Raw genomic sequence first — 21,811 nt, forward strand, 5'->3', positions numbered from 1 at the left:
CTAATGTATTCTTCTACTGTACCTTTTAACCACCACTGGCCTTACCCTCATTCTTATCTCATCACATTTTGGGATTGCAGGAAGCCCTCTGAGTGCTCAGTGTGATCACTTTCACTTCCCTGGGCTGTTAGGAAATGACTACAGAATATTATCACAACTCAAAGAAAAAAAGCTTTTATTGCTAGATTTCACTTACACATAATATACTTATGAATGACAATTTTTGGAGCAAGAAATATACCTATTTCTTAGTCAAAGAAGGTGGGTATCCTCTAGGAGCTACAGATAGCTTAGCTAGTCTTAAAAGTGCTGTTCTTAGCTAGTGTTTAAGAAAAAGCAACCAGAACAACGTATAAGGAAATGTATCTTTCTAAAACTATTTGAAATGTTTTAGAAGAAAGAACCCCACCCCTAAAACTAAACATTACAGTACTTGCTATAGATTTTCTTCTTTCCTTTGGAAACTTTTCAACTACTTTCATATGGTACTTAGTCGTTCTCCTCCACCCCTATGATTGATGTGGTTTGAATGCGAACATTACGTTTCCCTTGTCATGTGGAGTGATTTCTCAAGATGATCTGTTTCCTCTCAAACTTCAGACACTTTAACTCACACTTCCACAACAGCCAAGGCAATTCTTATGAAGATCAAATTAACTTCCCATGAAGGGCACATAAAAAAATTCTGGATTCTAAGCAATGTTCTTGGATGTTCCTGGACGTGACTGAGGCTGGGAAACATGGTCTAACCATAGTCACTAAGGAAAACAAAGTGTATTTATGCAAAGTTAAAAGAGCTTGATTTTAAACATCCATTTTTTCCTGTATAAAATCACTTAAAATTCATTCGAACTGAGTGTATCCAATGAGGAAAGGATATGAGGACATTGCTTGAACAATGCAAAAACATCTCTCTCTCTATTTACTTTTGATTGTTCAGATTGTTCAGGTAAAGAATGAGAGTCGCTTGGGTGCATTTGGGGAGTGGGTGGTTTTCAGATAATAAGTGAGTTTTTGATGTTCTCATCAAAGTTTTCAATTAAAAAGATAGAGAGAAAAATTAAATAAAATTTCACAAAATGCATTTCTTGTAAAGATGAAACTGAAATTTGTAGAATTTCGAGTACTGTTGGCCTCGGCCACTACTGGTCATCTGTTCTTGTGAAACATGGGCTTCCATTTGTAGGAGTGTTTCAAGAAATGTAACTCCAGCTGCCTGTTGCTTAAATCATTTATCAAGACAAATCATTAACTCCAATTTTTTTCTTTTATATCCACAAACAAAACCACATTCACTTGCTTTTATATCTTGCTATTTCTAGAATACTCCACTTCTTTTTACTCCCACTGGCATTAATTATTTGGAAGCACTTCCAGCTCTTCCCAGATAATGGAAAAGCCTTGCCTTAACATCTTCAGTCAATCCATTAAGAGTTGTCACTTCTCTACATGTTCCCCACTCTATCATCCAGCAAAACTGTCATAACTACCATGTCCCCCTCACAAACCTCCTTTTATCTCTGGACTTTGCACATGCTACTTCTTTTATTTGAAATATTATTCCCTTCTCATTTTAATAACTGCTTCTCTTTTACCTCTCATTCATTCCTGGGTTCAGAAATTAAACTTCTGGACCCTTCCAGTCATCAGTGGTCTAATAGCTGCTGCTCTTTCCACAAGAAGAAAATTAAAAACAAAAACAATTTGATGGCTATTTCCAGGACACTTTATTAAGGAAGTGTGGTAGGTGAAATCTCATGGCCTACCTCACCCCAGATTACCCCACGTTGTTGTACATTTCTCTAAAGGGAATCCATCCCTTAAATCTGACTATTTTTCTCATTTGAGTCATCTACAAGATTTTGTGGGTGGATGGTTTAGTTCATGACAATTTAAGCATTTAGTCTGCTCTGTAAGGGTCCATCTCTGTCTTGGTTACTTATTACTCATTGATGGAACAAACTACTCAACACCCCAAATTAAGGAAGGGCAGGTTTATTTAGCTCACAGTTAGTGGAGGTTTTTGTCCATACTCTGCTGTCACATGGCAGAGGGCAGCAGTTCATGTCAGCAGAAAACAGCAAAAAGCAAAGGGAGGAAATGCAGCTGCACCTTCTAGCAAGCCTCTTCCCCTTCTTCCGAAGCTGACTGTGAAGATGAGAGCTCCTCCAAGGACGTGGCACCAACTATCCTTCCTCCACTCCCTTTACATATCCTTTAAGTGCTGAGTCACTCTCGGGAGGGCCTTTCCCACCCTAGGGAAGACACTCCACACCCCAGAGAGGGACCACCATGTCCTAGGGAGGAGGTGTAGAACTACACAATGTCCACACTATTCTCTTGCACAGGATGAAGATGTGTACAGACTAAGAACCCTGACTCTCTGGTGAGCTGATTTAGTTAAGCTCTAAACTTTTCAAGTTGATACAATGTATCAATCACTATAAGCCCTAATATTGCTTCTCTCTCTCTCACAAACTCTGAGCTGGTACTTGTTCTATAATTAAACCTAACTTCAATTCATATGATTCACTAAAAACACTATGTTTTTCTCTATAGAGTTTTATATCATTACTTTAGATATCAGTCTTTCAAAAACATTTGTAGTCTAAGGCAGCAGTAAAGGAGGTTAGCAAATTTGAATAATTTCACCTAAATTAAGAGATTCACTTACATGTATAGCATGTAAATAAGTTCTAGAAATAGTCTAAGTTGAGGCTCGTACCCCAGGTACTACCCATACTGTGTCAGTCCTTACTCAGTCGGGGGAACCAGAGGATCATGGGATTTTCTACTCTCTCTACCTTGACTTTGGGAAGTGTACCATTAGCTCTATACCCACTAACCAATAGCTTCATCTTCTGTATCAGCCCTTGAAAATTACTTCTATCTCTGTGTATTTGACTTCTCTAGGTTCTTGATATGAGTGAAATTATTAAATGTCTATCCTTCTGCAAAAGTGTAATATTATACTTATTATAATTCTTCCAAATTCTTCCATATTGTAGCAGAACAGAATTTTCTTTCTTTTTCAGGTTGAATAATATTTTACTGTGGTTATGTAGCACATTTTATTTATCTACTCATCCATCAATGAACACTGGACTTGCTTCTGCCTTTTGTTACTGTAAATAATTCCATTGTGGACTTTGCTACACAGATATCTGTTCATATTACTGCTTTTAGATATTTATGATATACTCAGATACAAATTTGTTGGATCATATGGTCTTTCTATGTTCAATTTTCAATGATTTGTCATAGTGTTTTATGTCATGGATGTATCATTTATATTCCCAATACATGAGAGCTTAAATCCATAAATGTGAAAGTAATAAATATACATGTAAGTCCACGTTTAATCACTCAAGAAAATTAGAGATTTCCTGTGAATAAATGCAAAGGTGAAAGCCAAAGTAGTAGACTAGAAGAGGGTTAGGTTTTCAACTGTCACCATGGCATAAGAAATAAATGTTTGTAAAGTGAGAAACTGATTGAAACATCTGGATGAATCTACGGCCACCAAAAAACTATACCCTTTATAAAAGAAAGGTCTAGGAAGAATCATATACTCATTTGTGCCCGGGCAGTTTGACCTGGGCTCTAAATAGATATCTCCTCTAAGAATTTCCGAACAGATATTGATTCTCCAGTTCATCTAAAGTCAAATGTACACTTGTATGATGGGAGAATGCAGAAGCTAGGATGTTTGTGTGAAAGTAGCCCAGTTATCCAGTGTATGGATGCTCAGGCAGAAGAAAGCATAGCTAACTCCAGAAACTCATACACTCAATCCAGTATACCAAAGGTTTTGTTAAACAAAGTAAAGTACTCCCTCCTTTCCACATAAGCAGATGGCCCAAAATTATAAAATGTGTGCAAAAAAAAGCTATCACCATGAACATTTAAATATAATAAATTCCATCTCTATACTTCCGATTAGACTACTAAATCATAAATACATAACATTCAAATGTTCAAAAAAATTCAAAGAAATGAAAAGAATATTGTTCTTCCAAATTTTAACAAGCTATACAAAAAGAATTAAATTTCTACAAAATTAAAAAAACAAAGTCATAGAAATAAAGAATTTGTTAATACACAATATCATAAAAAACTGGGAATATAATGAACACAACAATAGTTCTAAAGTAATTGATCAAAATATAGCATATAAAAGTACAAGGTGGAAGATATGATGAAACTTAAGGAACATGGAGGAAAGAATAAGAAAGGTCAAGATGCTCAGTGAGAATTTCATGAAGCAAAGATGATAAATGAAAGGCAATCTTGAAGGACAATGACTGAGAATTTTCCAGAGTAATCAGACACTGAGCATCAAATTCACAAAATACACTCAATCATAACTATCAGAAATAAGACCAAATTTACTTTTAAATACAATTTAATTAATATTCTACAGATACAACAAACCTAATAGCAGCTATAGAGAGCCCTTCCTGGTCCCTGTTGTGACCCAGGAAGAGTATATTTGTAATCCCATAGAAAAGTCAGTGGAATTGGAAAGAGTTCATTCCAATCTATTTTTCCAGTGCAACTCACAAGAGAAATACAAAATAATATATCCACACTTGTGGGAATAAAGGGGGTCCTGAGTCCAGCCATAATGATGGTTATCCAGAACAAAGGTCTTCACACAGGACCTAATCCAGACTTTATTCATTTGTGCAGGAGGGAGCAGCCTGAGGATAAGTGACTTAGAATGCCAGGAAGTACATGAGTGTAGTAAACTGGGCTAGGTAGGAGGCCTGAAATCACCCCTGCAATATGCAGAGAAAAGAAAATACAGGAAGAGCAATCTGCGTTACACAATTGAGAGAGTATCTAATGTTCTGGAGGGGTCTGTGCTTCAGCTCTAATGTATAATCTTTCAACTCCATGAAGTCATAGGCTCTACCTGGATTCCAGCGGACAATGTAACACATTGGCTCTTCACCCCATCTCCTCTCAGCTCACACAAGGGAACAGCAGAGGGGTTGAGAGGGTTCTGGGAAAACATGCCTGCTGTCTTCAAAGATACCATCAGCACCTCAGCTGGACTGGCATGTATTGCTTAAAGCCAGTTGAAGGGATAATGAAAAGGTTCCAGGCAGCTCTGTACAGATCAATATGTGAAAATAGTTAGGCTTAGCCAAAATGGAGACAATTACTCCTCTTTTAACGTAGTCATCACAAGCAGCCAAAGACAAGTGACAGAGTTCACTGCATCAAAAAAATGAAATAAACTTTTAGAAGCTATTTGAAGATAAATAATGCTTCAAAGTGCTGAAGAAAGATTTTATATCAAAAAGCAAATAAGAACTCATCCCACCTCCAAAAAAACTCACATGAAAAAGGTATATTCAAAAGCACAGATTTTGAGAATATTTTTAACCAAAAGATTTTATTGTGAGAAATCCTAAATTCTCTCAGAAAGGAAAAGTTGAAGTAAAATCATCAATGATGAACAAAATAATTAATAAATCTGTTGTTATATTTTTATGAGGAATAACTGCAGTAGCTGAGATCTAATTTAAAAGCTGACAATTTTGAGAAATTAAAATATTTATTTTATTATCACTATTATTCTTAAAGAGTAGTTGCTGACTAACCTTTGGCTTTGTTATTCATAAGTAAAAATTTAAGAATATAAAAAGAGAAAATAAATATACATATTTGAATCCATACTAAAGAAGAAGAGAATCTTGATCAATCCCAACACAATTTTAAAAAGAAAACATAAATATAGAAAATTCATGACAAATAGGCATAAAATGTGACAGGGGATAAAATCCAACAAGTGTATTTAAAGTCAGAAAATATTTATTCAAAAAATATGCTCACAATACATTGTCATTCAGGATTTAAAAAATGTACATAGCAAGCCAACAAAACTTTCCTTATTAATTGATAAAAAGGCAAGAAAAAAATTGCATTTGCCATATTTTCCACAGGTTACAGATACATAACTAACTTTCAAGCTTTTTAACAAGAATGAAATGTTTCCTGATAATTGCAACAGAAGACAAGAGGCATAGTGGTCAGAACAAGGAGACAGTCTCAGGGCACCAGAAGACTCCAGTGCGCAATACATACAATGAGTATTTTGGTCACTGGGCCTGAAAGTTTCCCTAGTGTTTCTATCTATTTACTTATATAACATGCTATGGAATCTGTTCATTTAGCTATAAATTAGTAACAAAAAGCACAAAAGCATCATGTTGGTGAAGCCCCAGGCACCTGTTTTTGCTTTTCACCCTTGTCTGTGTAGGCTCCCCAGATCTCATTTCACTTGAACAATGACCAAATTTCCAATTCTGTGGTTAGCTGTTTGTGAAACAGGGGACAGATAGTTACTATTAACTTTCTTGTCACAAGGAACAAATATTGAAAGAAATGGACAGAGCCTTGCTCCAAGAACCATTACTGATTTGATGTCAGGAGATGACAGGACACACACACACACACACACACACACACACACAGGGTGGGGATGTGGTTGTGCTGTGCCCTGTAGGTGCAGAGAGGTGCAGAGCACGACAACCGCAAGAAAGATGGAGTGAATGAAGACAAGTAAGTTTCCTAGGAAGGAAGTATGTAGTTTTTTCTCAGAGTCATGAGAGTATTTATCAGTATAAAGAGAGGGGACAGAGGATAAGAGAAAGGAAGAGGAAGGAAAGAAAGAAAGAGGAATAGAGAGCATGGAAGGGGCTGAACAGGAGAAGAAAGCAAAAAAGCCAGTGTCTGTCTTCTGTACAGTGTTGCTGTTATATAACCATGAGTACAGTGAGATTTAAGCTTCCTGCACAGAACTGGACAGAGGTATAATCTAAACTTTGTCAAATCAGGAAAAAAAAAAGCATAGCTATGCTGAATGTTGCTGTTCCTACATGCGTGCCTTTTTGGGGAAAATCCACACATGAGCTGCACACTAATTTTATTTATAATAGAGTGATATAGCAATATTATCATTTTAGTTCATGAGCTAAGTTATACAGAAATGTGTCACAATGAACAACAGGGTTGCATTCAGGAAAAAAAGTGTCATTAAGTAATGTTATTGTTGTATAAACATTGTTGAGTGCACTTATCCAAACCTAGACCTCGATCCAGCCTACTACACAGCTAGTTATATTATAAGCTTATAAAACTACCACTGTATATGTAGTTTTTCACTGACCCAAATGTCCCGCTTGCTGTCCCTTTCCTTCTCTCTCTCTCTCCCCTCCCCCTCTCCCTGTGGTGTGTGTGCTGTGGGAAAGATACTCCTTTTATCCTAACATTGCATGGTGCAACTAAAGCAGTCAGGATTTAAAAAACTTGGCTGAGGCCACACAGCTAGTGGCTCAGGATTCTGAAACTAAATAATTTACACCAAGGCCCATCTGTTAATCTGAATGATGAGTCCTTTAACCTCAGCAAGGCAGGTGTCAGAGTACACTCAGTGCCAGCAGGGAAGGCAGCAGGTTGGGTTCCTGAGATCAGTCACCACTGGCTGAGCAGTGTCAGAGAACCTTCATGAATCCTAGTCACCAAGCTACAGAATGGGGAGGGGAGAGGTGCTCACTTCTACTCCATTGTTTTTGTCTACTGAAAATTAAACCAGAGCAGCATTAAGGATTAAAACCCTGACTCCAAAGTCTGACCTGTTTTCAAGGCTGGCCCAGCCCACTGCTATGTGATTCCAAAGGAGCAGAAAGCAAATTGTAGGGCATTGCAATGTATGAGGCCCCTTGCACGCACATCTTTCCATCTCTCCAAACCATAAGCCAGGGCTCTTTCTCCTCTAACAGTGTAGGAAAACAATTGTACAGACATTTAGTAAGAAAACAACAACAAAATGTCTTGGCCTGGTGGAGCCCTCATGGATTCACAGTACTGCTCCAAATTCCATTTAGATTCCATCACATCTCACCAAGCTTCTCTGTCTCTCTTTCTCTTTCTCTCTCTCTCTGTGTCTGTCTGTCTCTCTCTCCACACGCCCCATGGGTCTGCAATTCCTCCATTAGATCAACCCATTGGCATAGAGCACCTCTGCAGAGCCAGTTCTCAGGCTGTGAGACACTCTTATCTGACTGCCAGCCCAGTAACTCACCCAGGACCCCTGCAGGCTGAACACTGAGCTCTTTGGTGGAGTCATTAAGAGAGCTGGGCTCAGTGCTGATCATACACCATGGCAGTTAGCAAATATTAACAATTTATATTTAACTTCAGAGCCCTCCCTGGTAATTTTGCAGGAGTTCCCTTCTCTTGGCTGTTTTTCTTAGATTAAAATTTTCATCAGCATTCCAAGGGCACACACTCACTCACGCACAGGGCCCCAGTAATGAGAGGGAGTACCACTTTAGAGTCAAACTCTGCCAAGTCTAATACTAAAAGTAGGTGAATGAGATTTGACTGCCTCCTAAATTGAACGTCTGTGAGGTTTTTTGGACCTGAAACAGAGCCCAGAACAAGGCCTGTATAGTAACATTCACTAGGTGTCAGTGTTTGACAAACTGTCTTGCCAGCATCATTAGTGGAATGTTCGTTTTGGCACGAACTGTCTATGGAAAATGCAATTAGGAAAAAGTTGTGCAAGTAGCAATTAGAAACTGAATAACCTGCTTATTCCTTTTATCCAGATTATGCTTGGCTATTACACTGAGACAAAGCTGTGCTGGAAATAGTTTGTAGATGATCACAGGGTCCTCTGGAAAATACTGTCTACTACAGACTAGGAGGCTCTGGCAAGGATTTTTCTCTGGTGCTTGCCTTCTTCCTCCCCTACCTTTTCCTGGACTCCATTGTGCCACTGCAAAGATTATTAAGGCCAGGCTTTTCTGCTCAACCATAGGAATTCCTCAGTCAAGTAAAAAAAAAAAAAACAAAAACACCTTTCTCAAAGTGAGACATTTTAATATGAATTCAGCCTTGATGAACATTGAGCTCGTTTGCCTTACAGAGTGACTAATATCTGTTCTGTTTATGGTTTGTAAAGTACCAACAAAATTGATTTGTTCAATTATTTAATCCATCCAGATATCAATGAAGTATTGAATGCTTGTAAGATGCCAGACAGTATTTTAGATATGATAGAAATCATAATAGACAAAATAGACAAACACTTCTGACTTTATGGATATGAATTTCTAGTAAAACAAGACAGAAAAAAAATTCAAAAGTAAACTATTTAGTCTACTGTATGGTAATAAATGCTATTGGAAAGCAAGAAGCCAAAGGAGAGAGTGAGCTCTTCATGTGAGAAGCAGCTGCAGACTGATTATGGTAGAAAACCTCACTGAATAGCTCACATATGAACAGAAGTCTGATAGGAAGGAGGGAGTGACACCTGTTGGAAAGTGGTGTCAAGGTCGAGAATCAGCAAAGACTTTGAGGGATGAATGAAAGAACTTGGGTAGGAAAGGTGATGAAAACAGCAAGAGGTGGCTGGCATCCAACATAGAAGACCCGAGAGGGAGTTATGGCAGCTTGAGCAGAGGCACAAAAATGGCCTGACTGGGTTTAAGCAGTGACATTCTGTTTGAGTGCAGGGGGAGAAACAGAGGCACCAGTAAGGAAGCCGGAACCTGGTGAGGTGACAGGAAATGAAAGGAAATAAGGCTTACTTTGCATATGTAAATTAAAAGCACTAGCAGGTAGACTTTTTTTTCCTAAAATATGGGGAAAGGGAGTCAAGAAGATTTGAAAAGACTTTAGGTGTGCAAGTGGCATTGCCTTTCCTGATATGGAAAAGACTTCGGAGTGAAGTATTTGTTGGGAAGGAGGCAGCAGTTTAGCTTTAGAATCATCATTTAGATATCCCGGGAGGACAATGAGCACCAGCCTGAAGTATTAAGTGTAGGGTTCAGGGAGTAACGGGGCTGGGGATAGAAAGGCAGGAATTGCTCATGTGCAAGTGGAACTTGCCGTCCTGAGATGAAACAAAGTCATCAGAACAGGAAATACAGAAGAAGGAAGGAGGTGCAAGGACTGCGTCTTGGTGCGCTTCACCCTCTAGATGTTGGGCAGTGGGGAGGAGTGAGTGAGAGAACAGAACAAATGGCCAGGGAACCAAACCAAGAGCAAGACCTGGAGGCATGATGCCTTGAAGATCAAAGTAACCAATGTCTGGAGAAAAAAGAAGTGAGTATTCATAGATCAAGAAGCAGGAAGTAGGGCCATCGAGATAGCTCAGCGGACTAAGTGCTTGCTTAGGTAAGCGCAGGGGTCAGGGTTCCATCTCTGGAGTGCAGTGCTGGCCCCACCCCTGGGTGCACTGAGCCAGTGATAAGAGTCTGGTTGTGGTGGCATGCACCTGTAATCCCAGCACTAGGGAGGCTGAAAACAGGAGGCTCACTATGAGTCCAAGCTGCATAGTGAGACCCTGCACAAAAAAAGAGAACAAAAAGGAGCAAGGGACCTTTAGGGAGCTTTGGGGTCAAGAAGAAAGCATTTCCAGGGCCTGAGTTAGGCATCTACTAACACTGCCTTTTCATTATTTTGACAGTCAACATTATGAGCTATGTGAAGTACCCCTAACATTTGGATATAAAATAGGTGGGTTTTGTTTGTTTATTTGCTTAACATTGCCTCCTTCCTGACTGTACATCTTTACTTCTGCCTTTCTTGTTACACAATTGCATATAGATATCCAGTATACACATAAGGAAAGTTATTTCTGGGAATTCAGTGTTGGCTACATGTGCTTTTGAGCAAGTCCTGAGAGTTACTGTTCTGTTACTATTATACCCAACCCTAAAGGTGAACCTTGAATGTGTTAAGGGGCTTCAAGGTATCATAGCCCAAACTATTTGTTTCTGTGAGTGGTGCTGAGGATCAAACCCTTGGCTTTAAGTATCCATTATAGATCACACTAATGAATTAAGAGTAATGATATTATTTTGATTAAACATTCTTTTGTTATTGATTATTAATTCATAGCACTGTTACTTCTCCAAAATCACCACAGAACTAAGAAAAATGCTTCCTTGCTTGACTGCCTCTTTATTTTTCCCATCTGTCCTCTTTCTCAAAATATAACCAAATTTCTTTCTTTCTTTTTCTCTTTTTTTATTTTAGGGAAGGGTCTACAGTGTGTTCAGTGTTTCACTGCTAGATCAGACTAACAGTGATTTGCCTGTTTACACCATGCCCAGTCTCAATTGCCATCTCAGCATGTCGCAGGGATGAGGCTGGCATGGCAGGCCCGGGGATTGAACTCCTGGCCCCTGTGCCTGCTTGCAGGTGCTTTAATCCACTGAGCTATTTTGCCAGCCCCCAAGTTTCAAGTAAATTGTTTGAAAAGGCTATTTTAAGATATAAGAAATTCAACCAGTTAAACACAAACATGTGCATAAACCATGTTTTTTCTTTGTTCAACCACTGATAGACATATTACTTGGCTTCATGTAGCAGTTATGGTGGATAGTACAGCTATTGTACAATTGAACCATGGTAATAAGGCACTTTTTTTACATCCTGAATCATGTAAGATTCCCTTAATGTGAGCTCAAAGACGTTTCTACAGTATGGCTGATGACTCTGAGAAATTGAAGAAAACCCAAATGTAAAATAATAAATATCAAAACTTGATGAATTATCTTAGGGTAGTCAAGAAGGTAAACTATCAAAACAAAGTAGAGGAACAGAAATTTTGTACATACAGTGAACTTTTTTCCTAAGAAGGAGGCCTAGAAGTGATATGTTACTGAGAGAACATACTATTTACCGTAGAGAATCTAGAAAAGAGATTTTAAAACATTAACTAACATATAGACCGTGGAATGAAGGGCAAAACAAGCAACACCTTTATAATTGCCTTTTTGGGAATGGTGGGTTAATTTGGAAGGCAAGGTTCCATATTTCCTATTTGAGAAAATAGGATACTACATGGACCAATAAGAATATGGAATACAAAGTTTTAATGAGTATGTTTAAATGCATAGTGCATCAAGTCAGATTTCAAACATGCGCAGATGTACCATATCTTGGTCATTTGAACCAGTTTGTCAACCTCTCCTTTATGGCTCCCACCCCCTACTCTATGTCTCTCCTCCCTCTCACTGTTTTTATGATCATCCCCAACATTCTGCATCAGAAAGCTCACAGCCCACTGTGTCATGTGCCACACTCAGCACTTCTGTTATCAGACCAGTGTCCTTTCCAGCCTGAGCTCAAAGTCATATATTATGGCCATTTCTCTCAAGGTTATTTTTAATATCCAGGAAGTCACAATATTTATATGGTATTCTTAATCTAATCTTTTTCTCAGTTGTACAGTTACCATGAGTTGGCAGTGCTCTCAACTTCTCAATTGAATTGATGGGCAATTTTCTATTTTAAGTACTCAAATCAGTGACATTTCATAGACAACTTTTTTTAAAAAACTCATCAACACATTGCTGTGTTTTGAGTCATTGCTCTGATTCTGGCAATTGAGTTCTGTGATTTTTAAAGGAAACAAAATCTTTAAATGTTGAAATTTAACCAATAATCCTTGATTGTGACCAGATTTGGCTTCAGCAACATTTAATGCTATAAATTGACTTAAACCTTCTGGCCGTAGTGGAGCAATTCACATAATTGGCTGCTGATATGGAAATTAGAAGGTGTGTTAGCCAGGTACAGTCGCACAAACTGGATGAAAGCATAAAGTGATTGAAAGCTTGGCTTGAGAGCACTGCACTGTAGCCAAAAGAGCATTCAGATGGAACAGACTGGGCCTGTAACCTGGAACTCCAAGTGGTGGCTTTGCTGATGAAAGACACTCACAAAGGTAAGAATGCTCCTTAACGCTTCCCTTCGCAATCCAGGATGCCAGAATATATCAAGTTGAAGGGAAGAAAACAATGCGGAGAGCCTGTAGTCTGAGTTCATGTGGGAATTCCAGCTAAACTGGAAAAGCTACAGCCACATCTACTGAGAAGCCAAGAGCCGCTATTCCACATGCGATTATGGGACCATTAAATATTGTGTCATGGCCTAGAAATGAATAAGAATAAAAAATGCACTTATTACTCAGAAAAAGTGTTAAATAAGTGGGAGAGAGACTCAGAAAGAGACATGGATACAGACACAGAGAGACTGACTGACTTATTTTAAGGAACTGAACTGTATGGAGGCTCACAAGGCCCAAACTTGCTGAGCTGACTGGAAGGCTATGTTCCACAGGGATAGTTGTCTCAACTGAAGATAGTCTGCAAGCAGAATTTCTTTCTCCTTTGGATAACTGGGTCTTTTCTTTTAAGGTCTTCAACTCATTAGAGGTAGCCACCTACAGAATAGAAGGTGATTTGCATCATTGTGTCTAAAGACTTAAATGTTAGTAACATCTAAAAAGAGTACCTTTTGCAGTAACATCTACCACTGGTGTTTTATCAAATATCTGGGCACTACAGCTTATCAAAATTGATTCCTAAAAGCAAAGTAAATTTTGCTCCAGTTCCTTTATTTATTCATTCAAAAATTTTTACTAAGTCCATGACCTGTGCTCAGTATACTCAAGATGGATTGGAGGGCAGAGGTGACAGCTCAGCAGCATAAGCACTTGCTTGGCATGCACAAGGTCCTGAGTTTAATCCCCAGGACTAAAAAAAAAAGAGATGGACTGGAGAACAGGACTGTCTTAGTCACTTTCTGGGACAAAATAACCAACACCCAAAACTTACAGGAAGCTTAATTTGGCTGGCAGTTCCAAGAGTTTCAGGCTAAAACACAAAGCGGCCTGATAGAAGGACACACTGGAGAAGAAAGCTGCTTGCGTCATAGTATCAGAAAGCGGAGGGCAAAGAGAGGTGCTGCAGAGGGACGCAAAGATAGCCCTTCCACCAGTAGCACACTTAGGCACTGAACTCATTAGAGGATGAACATAGTAAGCCCAGGATGCAAGCATGTTCTGAGCATGTGAGAACTATGCGTGTGCGGGGATGATTCTAAATCTAAGCCATAACATTATGCCCCAGGTCCCCAAAAGACGCATGTCCATCTCTTTGTGTAAAATGCCTTTAGTCCATCTCTAAGAATTTCCAGTGTCTTAATATTTCCAGCATTACTGAAAAGTCCCACTCAAAATTTTCTCTGAGACTAAAGGCAAAAAACTTAATTATGAACCACTGTAAAAATTGAAAAAAGTTAGATACTATAATCGTACAGTAGCACAAGTAAACATTATCATTTCAAGAGGAAAAATAGAGGGCTAGAAAGAAATTGGATCAAAGAAGGACTAAATTCAGCAAGAGAAATAGTAAACCCTGTAGTTCCAACATGTCTAGTACCTAGACAAAGTTCTGATGAGATGAGATTTGAGCTCCAAAGGGCTGGGCTATCCCTTTGGAATTGTTGTTTGCAGCACTGTTGACCTCTGTCTCAGAGTGACTTTGCTCACTGACTGCAAACTTTCTCAGCAGATGTTTCACCTTCCTGACTTCTCCAGAGTATGGTGTCTCCACATACTTTAAGCTTTATCTCTCCCAGCTTCATGGACTTCCTTCACAGGGACACACTGAGTGGCCCCTCAGATACTCTTCTGAAATCTGTGTGAAAGCCTCCCTCACCCTATAAATCTTTATATTAACATTCCCAAAAAACTAGTAACACACAGATGACTCAATCTCTTTGGCCTCCTGCAGCAGCATCCAGACCTCTTTGGCTCATAGCTGCAAAGGTCAGAATCTCTAAAAGCTGTGAATCAAGTCTCAGGGAACCAATTCTTTAGGTGGCTGTTTTATAACCTGGTCCTTTTAGACTCTATTCTGAAAGTGAAGTCCTTCACTTTTGCACCTTTGAGCCCTCAAAGTGTTTGATATTGCTGATTTCTAGGGTGCCCTACAGATGTCTTTCCTGTTGTCCTCATGCAAAGTACTTGGCTTCGCTTGAACGCTAATCTTTTTACAACCATATTTTCTTTTGCTCCAACTTTGCAAGTGGTTCCTTTCTAATGAAATGCCAAACTTTTCACGTAAGGTTTTTATTTTTTTCTGTTCTGTTTTTGTTTTTCTATAGTTTTGTTCGCTGCTGATTTTTCATTATGTTTTCCTTATTGTTTTTTTTCCTTATTGTTACTGTAAACCTGATTGAAAGCAGCCAGAAGTATCAATGCCACATCCTGAATGCTGAACCACCTTGAACTTCCCTCCAACAAATTAATTTGTCATCTACTCTTAATCTCAGTCTCATTCACTCTCAGGTTATGGGCAAAATGTAGACAAAATTTTTTACCTGAAAATAACACACACAGCCACTGATCCAGTTCAACTGAAATCTGATCCTGGCCTTTACTATCTGCATTTCTGCCTTCTGAAATCTGACCCAATTTTCCCATCAAGCTCACCTTATAGTATTTTAGTTTTTCTCTTGCCAACAGCTCAAAATATTCCCCAAATCTTCCCATGAGCAAGTTGCATAGATACCTTTTTAAAGTTATATATTCATGAGGATTTGATACATGTATGAAACATCTCTTGATTCTCTGACCCAACCCTCCCCATTATTATCACTTGTAAAACACCTTTCTGTGTTCTATTAGTTCCATAGGTTTCTTATACTACATGGTCAGGGATATTTACAGCAATGACCCCACTCTTAATGCCAAAATCTGTCTTGGTCATTTTCTCCTTTCTAGGATAATATAACTGACAATCACAATTTAAAGAAGGAGAGGTTTATTTTTTCCTTCAGAATTTCAGAAATTTCTGTCCATGGTTACAAGTGCTAATCAAAAGTATTATGAAAGAGCCTACTATGAGTGATGTTGCTCAAATCACAAAATCCAGGCAGTAGAGAGAAAAGGGAGAAACAGAGTAGAGAGATATGCCTTCCAGGTCACTCTGCCAGTGACCTACCTCTTATCAGACTCTGCAAACTGGCAACTTAGTCCCTGAACTCATCAGAAGCTCATTGAATGTTTTGAAGGACATTGGTTGTTCTATAAACAGACAATGAACAAGTCTATCCTTCCATTTGGACCTAGTAGGTTTTTCTATGGAGGAATAGTGGGGCCCAAGAGCTTAATGGGGTAATGGTCTCACCTAAATGCCAGAGGGGCGATTCTATGGGCATCATGTTCAGTAAACTTTGCTTTTTCAGTGGGCTATATCTTTATGGCACAAACATTTAGAATTTATAATTTTTTTAAAAAGGGAGACAGGGGCTAGGGAGACAGCTTGGCCGTCTAAGCACCCGACTGGCAAGTACAAGGACAAGTGTTAGATCCATGGTACTGCATGACGTGCAGGCCCCAGAACACCACATATGCTATGCTGGCCCTGAAACCCAGCATGGTGGTGCATGACTGTCATCCCAGTGCTGAGGAGGCTGAGACAGGAGGATCATTAGGAGTCCAACCTGCATAGAGAAACCCTGTGTCAAATAAATAAGTAGAAAATAAAATTAAATAAAATTTTAGAAGGGAGGCAGATATCTTAAGAATAAAGATTAACCCAAGTTAGTGAGATTCTAGAGAGTAAGGAAATCATGTATAATTTCAGATCTGTTAGGATTTAACTATGCTTTATAAGCAGTGTGATCTGAGGTAAACGGCTTCATTTTTCTACGATTCTTTTTGATGTTTTGTAAATTACAAGCAATATAGTGTCTAACTCATTGGATTGGTAAGGGAGAATAACATAATGAATGCTAAGAAAATACCATAGTGTGACACTTAATCATTTCAATTATGTATACATATATATACAACATATATACATATCTCATATATGCATGTATTATGTGTATACCTACATTTATTTATATGTGTATATTATTTTAGTACATGAAGAGTAAAATCACATCAAAATGTACCTTTTGATTATTGTCTTCTATTGTTCATTAAAATATATTAATTGAAAACGTTTTATCAGACTTACACTTCCCTGCATAACAGTTCTTTTTTGTTCTCAACAAAACAATGAAAAAATTCCTGTAATTGCTTTAAGTTTCAAGCAAGTTTTCACTAAGGTATTAAGATATATAGCCCCAAAGTTTTGAGCAAATCCTCTCCTCTACCCAGCTGGGATAGGGCCTCTTTCTTATTTCACATAGTTTCTTCTCCCTCAACTTGCTTTCTAGGGACTATTCTTGGAAGAAAAAAGAATTCCAGGACAGGACAGATCAACAGCTGCTGCCTGTGGTATAAGAGCCCGGTGCTGTCACTATACCTAGGACAAGTCTGTGAGCATGGAGGCCATTCTTAAATGACATGACCTATTTTTCTCATATGTGAATATGCATGTTGTTAGGAAGGCATGCATCCATAATTTTTATTTGATTCTAGAAAAAAAAGTTTCTCTACACAGAAGCTGCATCACTCTGGGAAAGCGAGTCTCTCCATGTTACCTTGCTCTTATGACAAAAAAATAATTCAAGAGAAGAGAAGATTTCAAAGGAAACATTGATCTTCTTAAAAATAGGGCAAGTAAAAAAATTAAAGAGATGTAATCTGAATTTATGGAATGGATTATAGAGTTTTCAATTATTCCATTTCATTGCATGATAATAAAAGCAGAAATAACAAAACGAGAAAAAGTCACTAACTGAAGGCCTCCTTTGTAGCTGGTACCAACTGCTTCATATGTGTGTGTGAGAAGCCCAGAAAACCACAGGTGCTTCAGAATTAGTGATTCTTTTATCCCTCATCGGTCCTTCCCACTCCTACCTTTCTACAATCACTCTGCCATTTGAACGACCATCTAAAATCTTTCTTCTACTTTTCTCCAAAGCTTCTTAATAAGATCAGTTATCAGAAGTTAATACTGGGGAAAACTCGTTATTTGCCCAAATTTATTTACAATCATAAACAATCACTAGATGTCCAGAAGATGAAGTAATTAATTTTGAATAGATTTACTCCTGTTCAGGATTCCCTTCCTTTCCATTTTGCCATTCTTTTTCTATAATACTTTTCAAAACAGTTTATGAGAACATACTAAATGTGTTTCTTCTCCTTTACAACATTTTGTAACAGCATTGCAAATTGTTGTCAATTACCCAACCACTATTAACTATTGTTCTTCCTTAACAAAACCTATTATGTTCTTCCCTATTGATCACCTATAAATTTTGTCACTTCACATTATCCTGATCTGTGCTTATCAAACTGTTTTCCTTGTCATTCTCCAAACTCTGTTTAACATCTCATGAAATACATAATTTTTCTCTCTCTGACTGTTAACTACCTTAATTGATTAATTTTATTCTGTCACCAAAAATAACATTTTATGCTTTTTTAAAATGAATGTTCTCTGGACTTAGTTCACAAAAACAGCAATACTGGGAGCTTTTCCTACAAGAATGTTTTCTTTATGCTGTCATCAAGGCAAACTGCTCATTAGGTCAGTCTACCTGCCGCAGCCCATAGAGGTCTGCAGTTATGAAATATATCTGACTGTCACCATTGGGATGCAGATTATTTTAAGGCCAATGACCCTTGCCAACAACCAGGGGCCACATAGGGACCCCACTACAGAGGCTGAAGAAAGTGAAAGATCACTTCTGATTTGAGGTCTCTTAAAATGAAGAGCCTTTCTTTTCAGCTCAGAGGTGAGGATGTGTGAAGGAAGCAGGTTGGATGGGGGCAGACAGAGGGGGACAGCACAGTCTTATCTATCTTTGCTTCCTGGCTTGGAGTTCATGGAAAGTTCTGTGAAGGAATTGAGTGTGTGTGTGTGTGTGTGTGTGTGTGTGTGTGTGTGTGTGTGTGTGTGTGTGTATCTTAGGGAAAACATCCATAGTATGTTTATAAAAGATCACTCTGGTAAGCTCTTGGCAAGCCGTGACAATCATAGCTGTCATCTTTGCCAATCCTTCATAGTCTGAAGAAAATGAATGATGATAATGTTACTCATCTACAAGAGTTCAGTTTTCTCCATAAACACAGCTGTGTTGTGAATTAAGCAAAATATGTAAAAATCTGGATTGACTGAAAAATAAACTGAAGATGATTATTGGCACCACAAAAGAATTCTATGCTATATAAAAGTTTCATTGTGGAATTACTTAAAATAGTGAGATCTCTTAATGGCCCTGCAAAATAATTCTGCTTATAAACATGTGATTATGAGGCAAATTTCTAAGGCCTTAGCAATTACATACAGAAAAGTACAACCACACTCAGCTTTCACTTCTTTTGAGAGAATAGTTTGTTTTTCCAAAGACAGATAGTTTTGATAGCTTTTTATTTAATGTGAAGTTAATAATGTCCCCCATGAATTGAATACACTAGAATATTTTCTATTTTTCCATTGTAATTAAAATAATTTTGCCTAATTAGCACCTAAATATGGAAATAATAATAGAAATATTAATGAGAATATGGCTATAAACACACAGGTACTTCCAACAATAGTGTTGCATCTAAGACAACAATTCACATTTGTAGATGAGTTGGGAGGAAAGCGGATGCTGATACTGAAAACCTTGACATTTTACCACTTGATATGATAATACATATTATAACATAGTCCATCTTCCAAGATATGCTTTGTGGACAAATGTATCAATGGAGAGATGGAGAAAGCCAGTGACTAGAAGCATATGTGAGCAGCAGAGAGAAGACCGGGTTCTTCCTGTTCTCAAGGCACAACGTGGGAAAGGACCTCAATATATCATTAAACAGTGCTACAATCAAAATAATCTTCAAAGCTCTAAAAATAAAGCCCAACAGCATCCCTGCAAAAGCATGTATACTTATCAAAAATTGGAGACAGAAATAAAATTTTAACATGAGTCAAATAAGTTCTTACCTTCTCTAGTGAAAGAGTGAGCAAAACATAATGTTCAATTTTTTTTTAAATCAAAGCAAAGGCATAAAGGAATAGCATTATATGTAAACTTGTCAGCCAACTACTAAAACTAAAACATGTTTGGCAAGAAGAAAGAGGTGAAGATGAATGGTGTTTATAATACTGGTTCTAAGCAACATTTAGCCCTTTACTTTTGGAATTTTTAAGCCATGTACCTGTTCTGCTTTAACAAAAACATCAATGTGTATACACACATGCACATAGTCACATCTAATTCTTCTATGGCTCCTGTCATCTTAACAAAAAAAGGACAAATCCCTTAGAATCACAGGGCCATTTCAGTAATGAGGCACTGCTAATCTGTCTAACTGCATTCACTGGTTTGCTTTGTCTTCTTGTGATCCAGGTAGATTGAGCAGCTACATTTCCTTTAGTCTGTCTCTGTCTCTTGTTCCTTAATATCCTTGCCTGATTTTCTGTTTGCCATTTGTCAACCATTACCTTCCCTTTTTGCTGCTTTGTTGTTTATGACTAGGAGTTGACCCTACAGAACATATTCCCGGGCTCCATTCTTGACATTGGGAGGTGGAGAAGGGGAGCTAGCATGCAAGGTGAAGGCAGAAGCTGGGAATTCCTCCCACCTCTGCCACAGGCAGCCACCAGGCATGTCATTTCTGTCACAGCTCCCTCTAAGCAGCCCCTCTTATAGCTCTACTCCCACAGGCAGCCCCACTTGTTCTACTTCATTGACATCCACCTCTTCTCTTATGCTCTCCAAGCCCAGGGAGGCTGAAGGTTTCCTGGAGATGCTGACCTTAGACTCTTTGTCCTTTTGCTGTGTGCTCTATAAGCTCTCCTGGATCCTTTGTAGCTACCTCTGATTTAAATGCCTCATCTTTGCAGAGTAGAATTGGCCTGATAGGACCATAACTGACAATACTGGTTGAATTTGCCACTAAGGATTAAGATCTGGGTCATCACGCTCCGGAAGTGTTTCTCCTGCCTCCTGGAGCCTCTGTGATCCACTCTCACTTTGGTACTGAGCTGTGCTCCTTCCTTTGGTCTGTCTCCTTACAAGAATTGTACAGGCCAAGGATTCTGTCACTTACAATTTTTTCATGGAACACTAACAGAGCCCAGCAAACACCCAGTGAACATTTGTTTAATTGGTGCTAGAGAAAGGGAAAATTTTCTTTTAAGATTGACAGAGCAGTCTTCCAAATATCCCAATTCATTAGTCTATAGAGGCAGTGCTAGGATGATTCTTATGAATGCCACTGTAGTATTTTCAAAATAGAACAATGTCTTCTAGTTATATAGTTCTTCTCATATGTTTTCTACCATGACATTGAATATACTTAATATAAAAATTCAGGGTTTTTTTTGTTTGTTTGTTTGGTTGGTTGGTTTTGGCACCAGGGATCAAACTCAGGACCCTGAGCTTCCCAGGCAGGTACTTATGCCACTGAGCTATCTCCTCAGGCCAAAACTCATATTCAATAAAATGTTTAAAGTATGCTTTTATTTTTGTGATATAGCCATATATACATAAAATCTTATATTATTATATTCTTTGCAATTCTGTTTTATTTGTTTCACTTCTTAAAAATATTGATTGTGGCCCACTAAATTAATTTCATGCTAATGTAGCAGTTCACAAATGTTCCACTGAAAAGCTTTCCTTAGATGACATAGGTATATTCTACTTACATAGGGAATCTTCAGTAACACAGAAGAATAATTTCTGAAATTCTCTTTAAAATTGCTTCTCTGAATATATTATAGCTGCCTAAAATTCTATAAATCCTTACTTATCTTATTTTTAAGATTCAATACCTATTATTTATAAAACCAATTGGCTGGCCAAATAGCACAGAGGATTAAAGCACCTGCTTAGGCAGATTCAGGGGCTGGGAGTTCCATCCCCTGGCTTGCTGTGGCAGCCCCGCCCCCGGGGCACACTAAGACAATTGAGACTAGGCGTGGTGGCCTGAGTCTGTAGTCCCAGCACTTGGGAAGCTATAAGCAGGAGGATCACTATGAGTCTGATCTATGCAGTGAGATTCTGTACACCCTGTCCTAAATTATATATA

Source organism: Octodon degus, unplaced genomic scaffold (genome assembly GCF_000260255.1).
Source record: "Octodon degus isolate 3935 unplaced genomic scaffold, OctDeg1.0 scaffold00040, whole genome shotgun sequence".
Taxonomy (NCBI): Eukaryota; Metazoa; Chordata; class Mammalia; order Rodentia; family Octodontidae; genus Octodon; species Octodon degus.